The 10642-nt window shown below is 36.9% G+C and overlaps 1 long non-coding RNA gene across 1 annotated transcript; it reads right to left on the bottom strand.

The window, feature by feature from the left end:
* Positions 1–7641: 7641 nt before the first annotated feature.
* On the bottom strand, positions 7642–9013 carry LOC114157683 (uncharacterized). The gene is made up of 2 exons (XR_003598220.1): positions 8176–9013; positions 7642–8138 (listed from the first exon to the last, which is right to left on the bottom strand). It is a non-coding gene; the product is annotated as an uncharacterized LOC114157683 (long non-coding RNA).
* Between the last annotated feature and the right edge of the window lie 1629 nt (positions 9014–10642).

Genomic DNA, 10642 nt, shown 5'->3' with positions numbered 1-10642 from the left:
GTTTCTGTTTCCATCATCAGTGTCAATATTATTGATATTTATCTATAAAATCTGCCTCATTATTTGGTTTAATCTAAATAAAGTTGGTTCCAGTCCATGTTTTGTGGTTCTGTGGTTCTGATGATCCGATGGAAAATGGAGCAATGTTCTGATGTGGATGTGGCCGGCCCGCGAGAAAAACAAGAAGAAACAAACGGCTGCAGAATAAAGCAGGAAGAAAACGGAGGCTGGAAACAGGAAGTCAATGTTTGACTTCCTGTTATAACCTGGTTTAAACTTTAACCTGGTTTAAACTTTAACGTGGTTAAAAACTTTAACCTGGTTTAAATGTTAACCTGGTTTAAACTTTAACCTGATGATGAAACCAGTGAAGGATTTTTTCCTCTAATGTGTCAGGTTAAAGCAGGTCGGTTCTTCCTGATGAGGACCTGAGGGTCACACTACAGATGATCGCAGCTACATATGAAGGTTTATTAGAGACAGTTTGTGCCACCAGGGGGCGACTCAGGACAGGAAGCAGAATCTGATTATTTCCTGTGTTCAGGTTAGAAATATGTCAGGTAGATCTGCAGCCTCATTCAGTCTCTGCAGACTGAAGTAAATAAACCTCAGTGATTTAAAAAAAATACAATAAAATTATTTAATAACAGACTGAGACTTTGTTGTTTCTGTTGTGTTTAATAATGAAATTTTTTATTATTAATAAAAACATTTTCTCAGAGCCTCTGAGGAAGAAGATGCAACAGAAGAAGCTTCTCTTCTTTCTACAGATCATATTCTCTCTGAATATGATCTGTTGTTCTCAGTTTTTAACTAAATCACGGAAGCTGTCTTTATCCAATCCATTTTCAGATGTATGATGGAAGATCTGTTATTGAATTACCTGCAGTTCACACTCCAGATCAGATGGTGGCGGTATTGCACACTGTCATTTTTTTAAAGCGCCATTGTCGGGTTCCGGGGTTCTTGGCTTTCTTTGTTTTGTTTTCCCGTTTCTCCCTCTGCTGCTACTCACCATTCATCCACTAGATGGCGCCAAACCTTCCTCTTTCAGAGAAGTGTGACGTCATCCTGCACACCAGAGTTTAATCATCTCATCAATCCTGGAGTACAAGAGGAGCGGACTACCAGTACTTCAACGGGAACCACTGCTTTAATCTAAAATAAACACAATTTGAAAAGCATCATGTTTGATAAAAGCAGATTTGCTTTTATAATATTATTATTACACAAAGAAATACAATAAGTGAAAGTAAACAGCAATTAGTGAACAGACTGATCAGTATTGATCAGTGAATTATAAATAGTCACGTTGAATTTGATTTTAGGGTTTTTATACAATAAATTCCTGTGAAAATAGCTTTATCAGTTTTGTAATGTCACCAGATGTCAGGTGTTGTTTGTTCAGAGACGTGATCATCAGCTGCTGATCTGGATTCAGCAGCAGGAAAGATGTTACTGGATCCATCACATCTGCTGGACATGAAACCAGAGGCACAAGTTGCCAGAACTTCAGACCCGGTCCATTGTTCACTAAATCATCAACTCAGAAATGTTTTCACTCTCAAACTGAGGGATGTTGTGGCTGTGATCAGAGATCTTAACCACAGCAGCAAACTTTGCTGTCTTTACCAGACTCCTTTTTATTTTTTATTTTTCTCTCAACAATAATTATGATAATAGTTCATTTAACTAATAAAATACATCATGAATGAAAAGGACAGAAAAAAGAATAAACTAATATCTGTCCCCTATTCACATAAAGATAAATAAATATAGAACAAACCATCATCCTGATGTTTAACCAGGTTAGTTTTAGCTGCTGGTGAGGAAACTGTCAGCCTCTAACCTGCAGCCTCTGAGTTCAGCTGAACTGAGCAGGAAGCTGAGCAGCAGCTTCTCCTCTGGAAGCCAATTATTTTACAGTCTGAACTAGTAGACTTCATGATTTTTTTATTTTATTTTATCAAGGCAACCATTAAAAAGCACCAATAATATTGTTGGCTACAGCAACCAGACTTTATGTTTCCCTAAAAGCTTTTAACTAATAAATGTGTCGTAGTCAGAGAGAGAGGCTCATTCCACATGGGAAGCTTTTTCCTGGGTTCAGTCGGTTTTACCATGAAAACTGATGTTGCCCCAAAATGAAAAATTAATTTAAAATTCTTCAACTTGTTCTTGACAAAAACTGTGAAAGTTCTTGGATCCAACAAAAAGAAAAACCAGCAAGTCTGGAGAGTAAATCCAGGTTCTGAACCCTGGACCTTTGGCTTGTCGGTCGGCCTCATCAGGGTTGCAGTTCTTCGTTCTGGTGCCGGCTCGGTTCTTCTCTCCAAACCCAGATGGTCTTCAGAACCTCTGATCCTGATGTGAACACAAAGACTGTCCCAGATTCACAACCCCAAATGTTGGCGACGTTTTTATACAACCTTTAAGACTGACATGATTCTGACTGCTTCTTCTGTCCTTAACTTCCTTATAAGGAAATGTTTCCTGAGCGTCTTCATGACCTCTGACCCTTAATTATATGTTAATTTGTCTGGAATCATAGTATAATCATAAGAGGTTGTAATCATGGAAATATTGTAATGATGGAAAGTTGGACTTTATGACTAAGATAATAATTAATAATAATAATTAAGAAATAATGTGATGTACAGAGTCTTTGTTATTTAAATGATGTTCTGATTGAAAATATATGAAATGTTTTAGTCATGTTGCCTCATCTGAGGAGACGACTCAGATGAGTGAAAAGGAGAATCTGACCCTAACAGAAAGGTTAGGGGCAATGGGACAGAAAGGTATTACATGAGCATAAAGAAGAATCTCATCCAGGGTCAGAGGTCATGACCTCAGAGAAACAGGAAGGTCACAGTGACGACTTACAAAGATGTGCAGCTCAAACAGGAACACAAAAAGACAAAGACTACAGCAAAGTTAATTAGTTTCATGCTGTTTATTGGTGTAGTTTCATTACTGAATGCAAATGGTCTATTAAACACATCAGTATTATATTTGACTATATTTTCCATTTACTTGTTTTAAATTTTTGTATTTAATATTATAAATGTTGCCAAAAGAGGGTTTTTATCACATCATTACCAGACTTTGGTTGTTCCTCTGTTTTCTGGTTTTCCTAAAAGCCTTACAAAATACTTTATGAAGCTTCAATTACTTTAATTTGAAGGCTGCATTGGTTAACTGTACATATGGAAATTTATTTAAAAGTACTTTAAATGTCTTAGAGATATTAAAGGTCTGTTTTCTGTGTACTTGGTGGAGGTTCTAGCTCTGTATAATCTAACTTATGTTTCTTAACAAAGATGTTTGGTGATATCCAGAGTAAGAACCAAACCCACTAAGGCATCAGCTGCTCATTTTGACTCGTCTCTGTTTTCCCTGCAGACATGAAGACAGCAGAGAATTAGTTTACTCTGCCTGTTTGTTTGTGAATAGCAATTAAATGTAGATTTTAATTTGAATTTACTTTTGTAATAATCTTTATATTTATGGTTCAGTTTTTACCTTTTCTAAGACTTTTTCAATCTGTTCTGAGATTTTTACCTTTGTTACAATACATCCATCAAATTGTTCACAACGTTTTTCTCCTCTGCTCAGGCATGTTTAGTTAAATTAGTTGATTAGTTTCTTGTTTTCTTTCTTGTGTTGTTTTTGACTTGAATTATTTCTATATTCATCTGCTGCCTCATCAACATTTAGAGCAGAAATACAAATCAAAGTTCTCATAATTTAATTGATGAATTCCTGGAGTTAATTTGATGGCAGAGCTAAAGTCTGGAGATGTGTTGCCTTATTAATGATACAAATCTCAAATTGAGTTTTTTATTAAGATGTATATTATACAATTAAAATAGATTATATGTCATACATACCATTTTCCTGAATCTGTTTATTTCAATTTTGCTGTTTTTCAGTTTTACAGGAGCCAGAGGTCGTCTAGAGGTCACTGAGATGATCCACCAGTCCAACCAGTGACTCCTGTCCTCCTGTTGCCTTCCAACCAGTCAGCATCAAACTTCTTTACTTTAATGAATGTTTTCTATCTGACTTATATTTGACTAAAATATGTATTTCAGTACATGAAACAGAAAAAGTTAAGACATTTTTTCCACTCAAAATCTGGCAACAACTGAAACATTTTTGTGACTTTATTAATATTAATTGTATAATTTGTGGCAGCATTTCAGTTGGTATTTTGGTTTATTTTCACATTTTGTGGTACTGTTTTCTTCACAAAGTTCTACTGTTTTTTATTAGTATGTAACTTTTTCAAGAAAAATTCAAATAGTTTGTATTTCATTTCCTGTGTTTAGTGCTTCTTAAAATTAGATTGTTATATTGTATTTGTGTTATTGTAACACATTCTTTGCAAACTGTTATAAATTGTATTGTTGTTGTTCAGCAGCAGACAATGAAAGAGTTTATTGTTGTGGAGTTTTAAAAGACAGACAGGATACGGCCTGTAGGGTGAGGAGGAAGATAAGATGTCCATCAGTGGTTCCAACCTTTTATCACCGCGGACCGGTCCAGACTTGCCAATGTTTCTGAGGCCCGGGTTTGTTTTTTTCCTGAATTTCCCCTTATGACAATCTTAGAAGGTCGATAATCGTAACCGATCATCCTGCGGAGTGTGATATGCTGAAGGCCCCACATCAGGTTTAATGTACCTCCCACTCAGGTGGATATCAGAGATAATATGTGGAAACAGCATGAATGTTTATTCATCATGTCATCCAAAGAATGTCCACAGAAATGATAACCCACCTTCTTCAAATCAGACAAAATTGGTGTCAAACGTTTGTGCTGGTTTGTGCAGCAAAAATGTTCATTTGTGCTGCTATCATTTTAAAGATATAAAGAAATGTTTCTAGAGGTCATCTAAGGTCAACCAGCCTCCCCACCCCCACCTTCCTCAAATCAGATGAAATGGGTGTCAATTAACTCGACTACGTTTGTGCAGCAAAAATTGTCGTTTGTGCTGCTTTGGCTTTGAAGATACACTGACAAAAAGTCACCACCTGGATTTAACTAAGCAAATAGGTACAAGCCTCCTATTGGATAAGTGCTGCATAGGCGATTATCTTTCAGCTGGCAACAAGTTATTTAACCCCAGCTGATGCAATGAGTAACTCCTCATTTCTTAAACAACCATGGCAAAAGACACTTCCTGTGGTCGTGGAAAAGACGTTAGTCTGTTTAAGAAGGGTCAAATCATTGGCATGCATCAAGCAGAGAAAACATCTAAGGAGATTGCAGAAACTACTAGAATTGGGTTAAGAACTGGCCAACGCATCATTAAAAACTGGAAGGATGGTGGGGAACCATCGTCTTCCAGGAAGACATGTGGTCGGAAAAAAATCCTGAATGATCGTGATCGGCGATTACTTAAACGTTTGGTCAAATCAAATCGAAGAAAAACAACAGCAGAACGCAGGAGTATGTTTAAACATCAGCTTCCACTCACCTCTCCCTGGTGTCTCTGTCTCATAAGCTCATCCATATTCATCACATCTCCTGTCCAACCTGCTCTCACCTTTCCAGTTTCCACAGTGTTCAGGTTGCCGACCTCCAGATCCTTGCAGACCAGCAAAAAGGTTATTTCCCTGTACTAAAATCTTTAAACTTTACTTTTTCATTTGAGAGTGTCTGTGCACATGGGTCAAAAGATTAAATACCAGCATGACAATTTTACACAGTATTGCCCCTTTGAAGGGACTCATCATCCTCTCATACTATTGATTTAACTAGGACCATTAACATCATCCAAACAGGATTTCTGAGGGACAAACTGGAGCTGTCAGGAGTGGATTATCACATCTCTGTGGATCTTGGTTCTGCAGGGAACTATTCTGGCATTGTTCCTTTTTGCTTCTGTAACCACTACTTGATTTAATTAGCAATAAATTCAGTAGGAAAGTTACTTTTGTTCTAGGGTCACACAGGAGGATGATAAGCATACAAGGTTTAACAACTCAAGTTTATTTTTCTTTCCCCACAAAAAAAATAATAATCCAGGTAACACTAATTACCTTAATAAAATTAAGGTATAAAACTTAAATTGTCCACCCTTATATAAAAATATCAAATTAATATATAGAAAATTGAGGGTAGTTTTTTTAAACAGTAGCTTTAAAGCTTATTTCAACAAAAGAAATTACATATTCCAGTTAGTCCTTCAATATAACAGTTCAGTCAGTCAGTTCAGTCAATGTGCACATAAGTTTTCCGTTATGACAATGTTCATTAACAAATAGTTTGTGGAATAAAAAAAAGATTTGGGGGCCCCTTTTTGTTCAATAATCTTATCTGTTGTCCACGCAAAACATCCAGCAGCACCAGAACCTCCGTCTTTCCAGGCTGTAGTCCGAGTCACAAAGATGGCGGCGGATCCCTCCTGGTTCTGGAACCACTGGATCGTTCAGATATCGGTCGTCCAACAAAAAAAAACAAAAACGGAGAAATCTCAGAACAGAATGTACATTATCCAGTGTAAAGGAAGAAATGAGAAATAAGTTAGCTTAATTTTGGAAAAAGCTTGGCTCTCTTTTTCCTCCTATTCTCCCGGGCCCTGAGCGAATGGCGTCACGGCTGGAAGGAAACGGCGAGGCGTGATGACATCACAGATCACAGAGTTTAATCCATACAAAGCTACAGAGGTACAAAGATATGCATTTTTATCATAAAAATAAAAACAGACAAGGGAAAACAGACAAAACACGAAACACAGACAAAAATGACAAAGGCGCGCCCTTGGAGAAAGTTTGCTGGAAAAAATGGAAATTCTCTGTATATTTCGGCGCTACGCGAGACTTTATACTCAAGAGGCGTTTCTGTTGTTCAACCAATCAGAGACCTGTTTCGGCTTCCAGAGAAACTCGGAACTCCCCCTAATTTACGCCAAAGATCAAAGGCCATTTGCTCTCTGATTCAACAAAAGAGCCAACAGCTGCATCCTGGCCTCCTGGGTTCTACGGTCATTTGGGTAAAGAAAAACATAAGATAAGATTTCACAGATACCTGTGGAATCCGGAGTCTCTCCCGTTATCTCTCCTTACATAAATTCTCAGGACAAACTTAAATCCAGTAATTTGGTTCAAGGAAAGGTTATCTTCACAAAACCCCATTTAGCATAAATCCTGAGCAATTTTCTAATAGTAAACAAAACATTTCATTGTAACAATTTCCATTTGCTTCTAATATTGTCACAGATAATACAGTTTTCAAATACATTCATCATTTTGTAGTTTAAAAATGGAATAATACAATCTTCAGTAAAAACATGGTATTAATATTTAGAAATTAAATGTTAGGGTTTCAATCTTTTATTTTGCATTCATTTCACACCATTCCAACTGCTGGCCTCTGGCAGGTCTCCCCCACTGCCTGCAAGAATGCTAATTTTATGGCTCTGTGCTCTGGCCTCAGCGAGAGGCCCCATTTGAGTGATCTGCATTTTGACCCCTGTTTGTCTGATTCAAAATAAGAGTGTCAAATGTACCTTTTTCTAAAAATAATCATTTTTTCTTAACACCAGTTCAAAATAAACAAATTTCTCTCATATCACAGCAGCACTGATGCGTAGTAACTTCTCTACTTCTGCTGAAATGTGCTAAGTCTGCATTTCTTCTTCCCTCTCCTTTACTCTTCTTCTCGTACCGACACAGGAGAAATGTGGGTCTAGTGCCCTCTACAGGACATTCTAAGAACTAACAAACACATTAAACATACAGACAGATCAGCATAGTTTATGGGGGTTACACTTCCTACACGCTGGCATTTCCTTTTCTATCAACAGCAGATTTCCAAAGGCAAATAAGTGCTTTTATTTATTTCCTAAAACATGGTTTCCATTTGATATATTAGAAAACATTAATCATGTAGGCAGAGAGCAGCAGCATCACTTTCCAGAAGCAGTTTATTGGAAGGTGAAAGAGAATGTAAGTGATAAGGAGATAAACTGAACACTTTTGAAAACAACCAGCATTTCTCAAGCTATCATAACAGAAAACATGATCTACAAAATACAGAAATAAATACTTCAGAAACTGGAACAAATTTGAAGCTTTTGTTGTAGCTTCATGTTTGGGAAATGTTACTAAGTCTCTCTGAGTTCATGTCTTTAACAGTTTAATTGTTTAGCATTTTCTTTGCAACATAATTTACATTCTACTGTCACAGACAGTGAAGCTAGTTGGTTTACACTTGTAGGTATTAAATGTTTAAAAAAATAGTATGTTTTAGGCACTGTGGGTTGTGTGCAGTAGTGGTGACAAGCAAAGCTCTTTTTAAACACCAAGAGTTTAATTCAAACTGTGTTCATTTTTCCCAGGGCCAAAAACAAAACTCAAACTTACAGACTCAGAAGATTAAATATGTGCAGCTATGATTTAAAATAACCAGTACATGGCAGAACTGTCAGGCAAATCAAATGTACAAATTATAAACATGTTTAACATAAAAAATACTTTTAAAAAAGTATCTTCAACTTCAATTATGATTTTTTTGTATATCAAATCAATTGAGTATGTATGTATTACAATACATACATACTGTATGTATGTATTGAGTATTTTTAAGAGTACTTTTACTACTCTTAAAAATATTATTTTTTTTCATTATGCTTCTGAATGTTTATGAAGAGGTGAAAAACAGAAGGATAAAAAAAAACAGTAAGAGAGATGAATCAAATTTTCCATGTGACGTTCCTTCAGCCAGAGGAACGTCACAGACAGGTTCCTGTTATGTTCACTTTGAGAAGGAAGAAGTTATAAAATAATGTTCTTACCAGAAGAGAAAGGTTTGAACCTGCTCTGGGAATATTAGGGTCTAATTACTCAAATCCAGTTAAAGCAAAATTAAGAACAATATAGTTATTCTCAGTCCATCTTAAGACCATTCAGTACAATACTGACTGAATTAAATCACTATTATAATCCAGAATAATCAGACGTTAACATTTTGTGTTGAGGTTTCCATGGACACCAGGTAAATAAGATGCTTTGTCTGTTATTGCGCAATAGCCAGCCCCGCCCATTCCTCACAACTCTCCTGGACCGACTACTGACCAGTTCTCTGTTTAACAGGTCCGGAAAATCTCTAAGACCTGGGTATTACCCTAAAAGAGATCTATAAGAGATAATCTGTTCAAACTGGTAGCGAAAGCGATTCGTCTAGCTCTAACTACCTCCGATCCAGAAGCTACGACCCTTTTCAGTTAAGAAACAATCAGCTGAGTAGCCCTCACAGCTGCATAATTCCAATAACCGCTTCTGTTAACGGTAGCTCACCTCCTAAAATATAACTCGCTCTTGGAACCGGCTAGATTAAATTTAGTGACTTAGATATAAGTCCCAGGGTCATTATTTATCCTCACTAAAGGAAATTATGAAGCCACCTATTTATTAGAATCATGTACATTAGTTTTACCTTAATTAAAAGAACTGAAAGAAAATTAAATGACTCAATTAATCCCAATGTCCACCAACCTCATTAGAATTTTATAGTATAAATTTATTGAGCAAGCGTAAGCAGGGGTATGTGACATAAAAATCAATCATTAATTGTATATAATCCAAAAGCAGTATAATAAAATCAACATGTATAACCATACTATCCTGTCTCTTTTCCCTAACCTATGTCGCAAGTTCTGAAATGGACTTTTAAGGAGCAGATTCAACTCATACCCAGCTGATGGTGGATCTTGGCAACAGAAACATCCAGAATTCTTGGTCAGAGTCTTTGTCCTTGTGTGGAAAAATCCTCCTCAGAATAGATGCAAAGCAGAACGGGTCCGAATCCTTCGAAAACCCAGCTCCTTGTCCCTCAGGGACCTTTGTCGTTTCTCCAAGTCTGTTGCAGAGTTTGAGATCGTTGGGTTGAGGCGGGGCCGACGGTCGAATCAGGAACCAGGACTGGGGCGGTTGGATCTTGTCCCTTTTTAGCGGCGCGAAGTTTCAACTTTCCCGTGGCTCCAAAGTGCGGTCCTCTGCTGTTCCTTAATCTGTTTCTCCGTGTTGACTCGTCTCCAGCGCCGCGGACTAAGAACAGTTGCTTCCTCATTTCAGCCCTCTTTTATACATGTCTCCACCATATGTGTGTATGGAGAGCTTGGTCTACGTGACTTTCTGCTGATTCTTGTGGAAAGCCCCGACGGTCCCCACCCTGTTTGCTGAGTCTTGTGTAAAGTCCCATCTTTCCCCAACTTGCGACATATCCTGTCAGCAAGGCCTCACTCATCATGCTGACTCTAACGTTATAACTTCCTCTCACTATATTATCTGTTACAAATCATTAACCATTGTATTAAAATCATTTTGAATCGATTTTAAATCATCTCTGCTTTGTTATTCATTAAAATTAATCACATCTTTCACTTACTATAAATCATCAACCATACTCATTACAGTGTTACCATTACAGATCATTATTCAGAAATACATTTCAGAAAGTTATTTAGTGATTACTTATACACATATTACCAATCGTATTCATACATATTCAACTTAATTATTATTTTAATCAAACCACAAGATTGCTTTATTTCTCCCAGGCCTTCATGCACCTTTTCTGCGTGTACCTGGAAAGATCTCACAACCCCATGCCAGTTTTCTTGACAGCCTCT

This window comes from Xiphophorus couchianus, chromosome 14, assembly GCF_001444195.1.
Source record: "Xiphophorus couchianus chromosome 14, X_couchianus-1.0, whole genome shotgun sequence".
NCBI classification, from domain to species: Eukaryota; Metazoa; Chordata; class Actinopteri; order Cyprinodontiformes; family Poeciliidae; genus Xiphophorus; species Xiphophorus couchianus.
The sequence above is the reverse complement of the archived record's forward strand: the minus strand, read 5'-3'. Positions and strand labels throughout refer to the sequence as shown.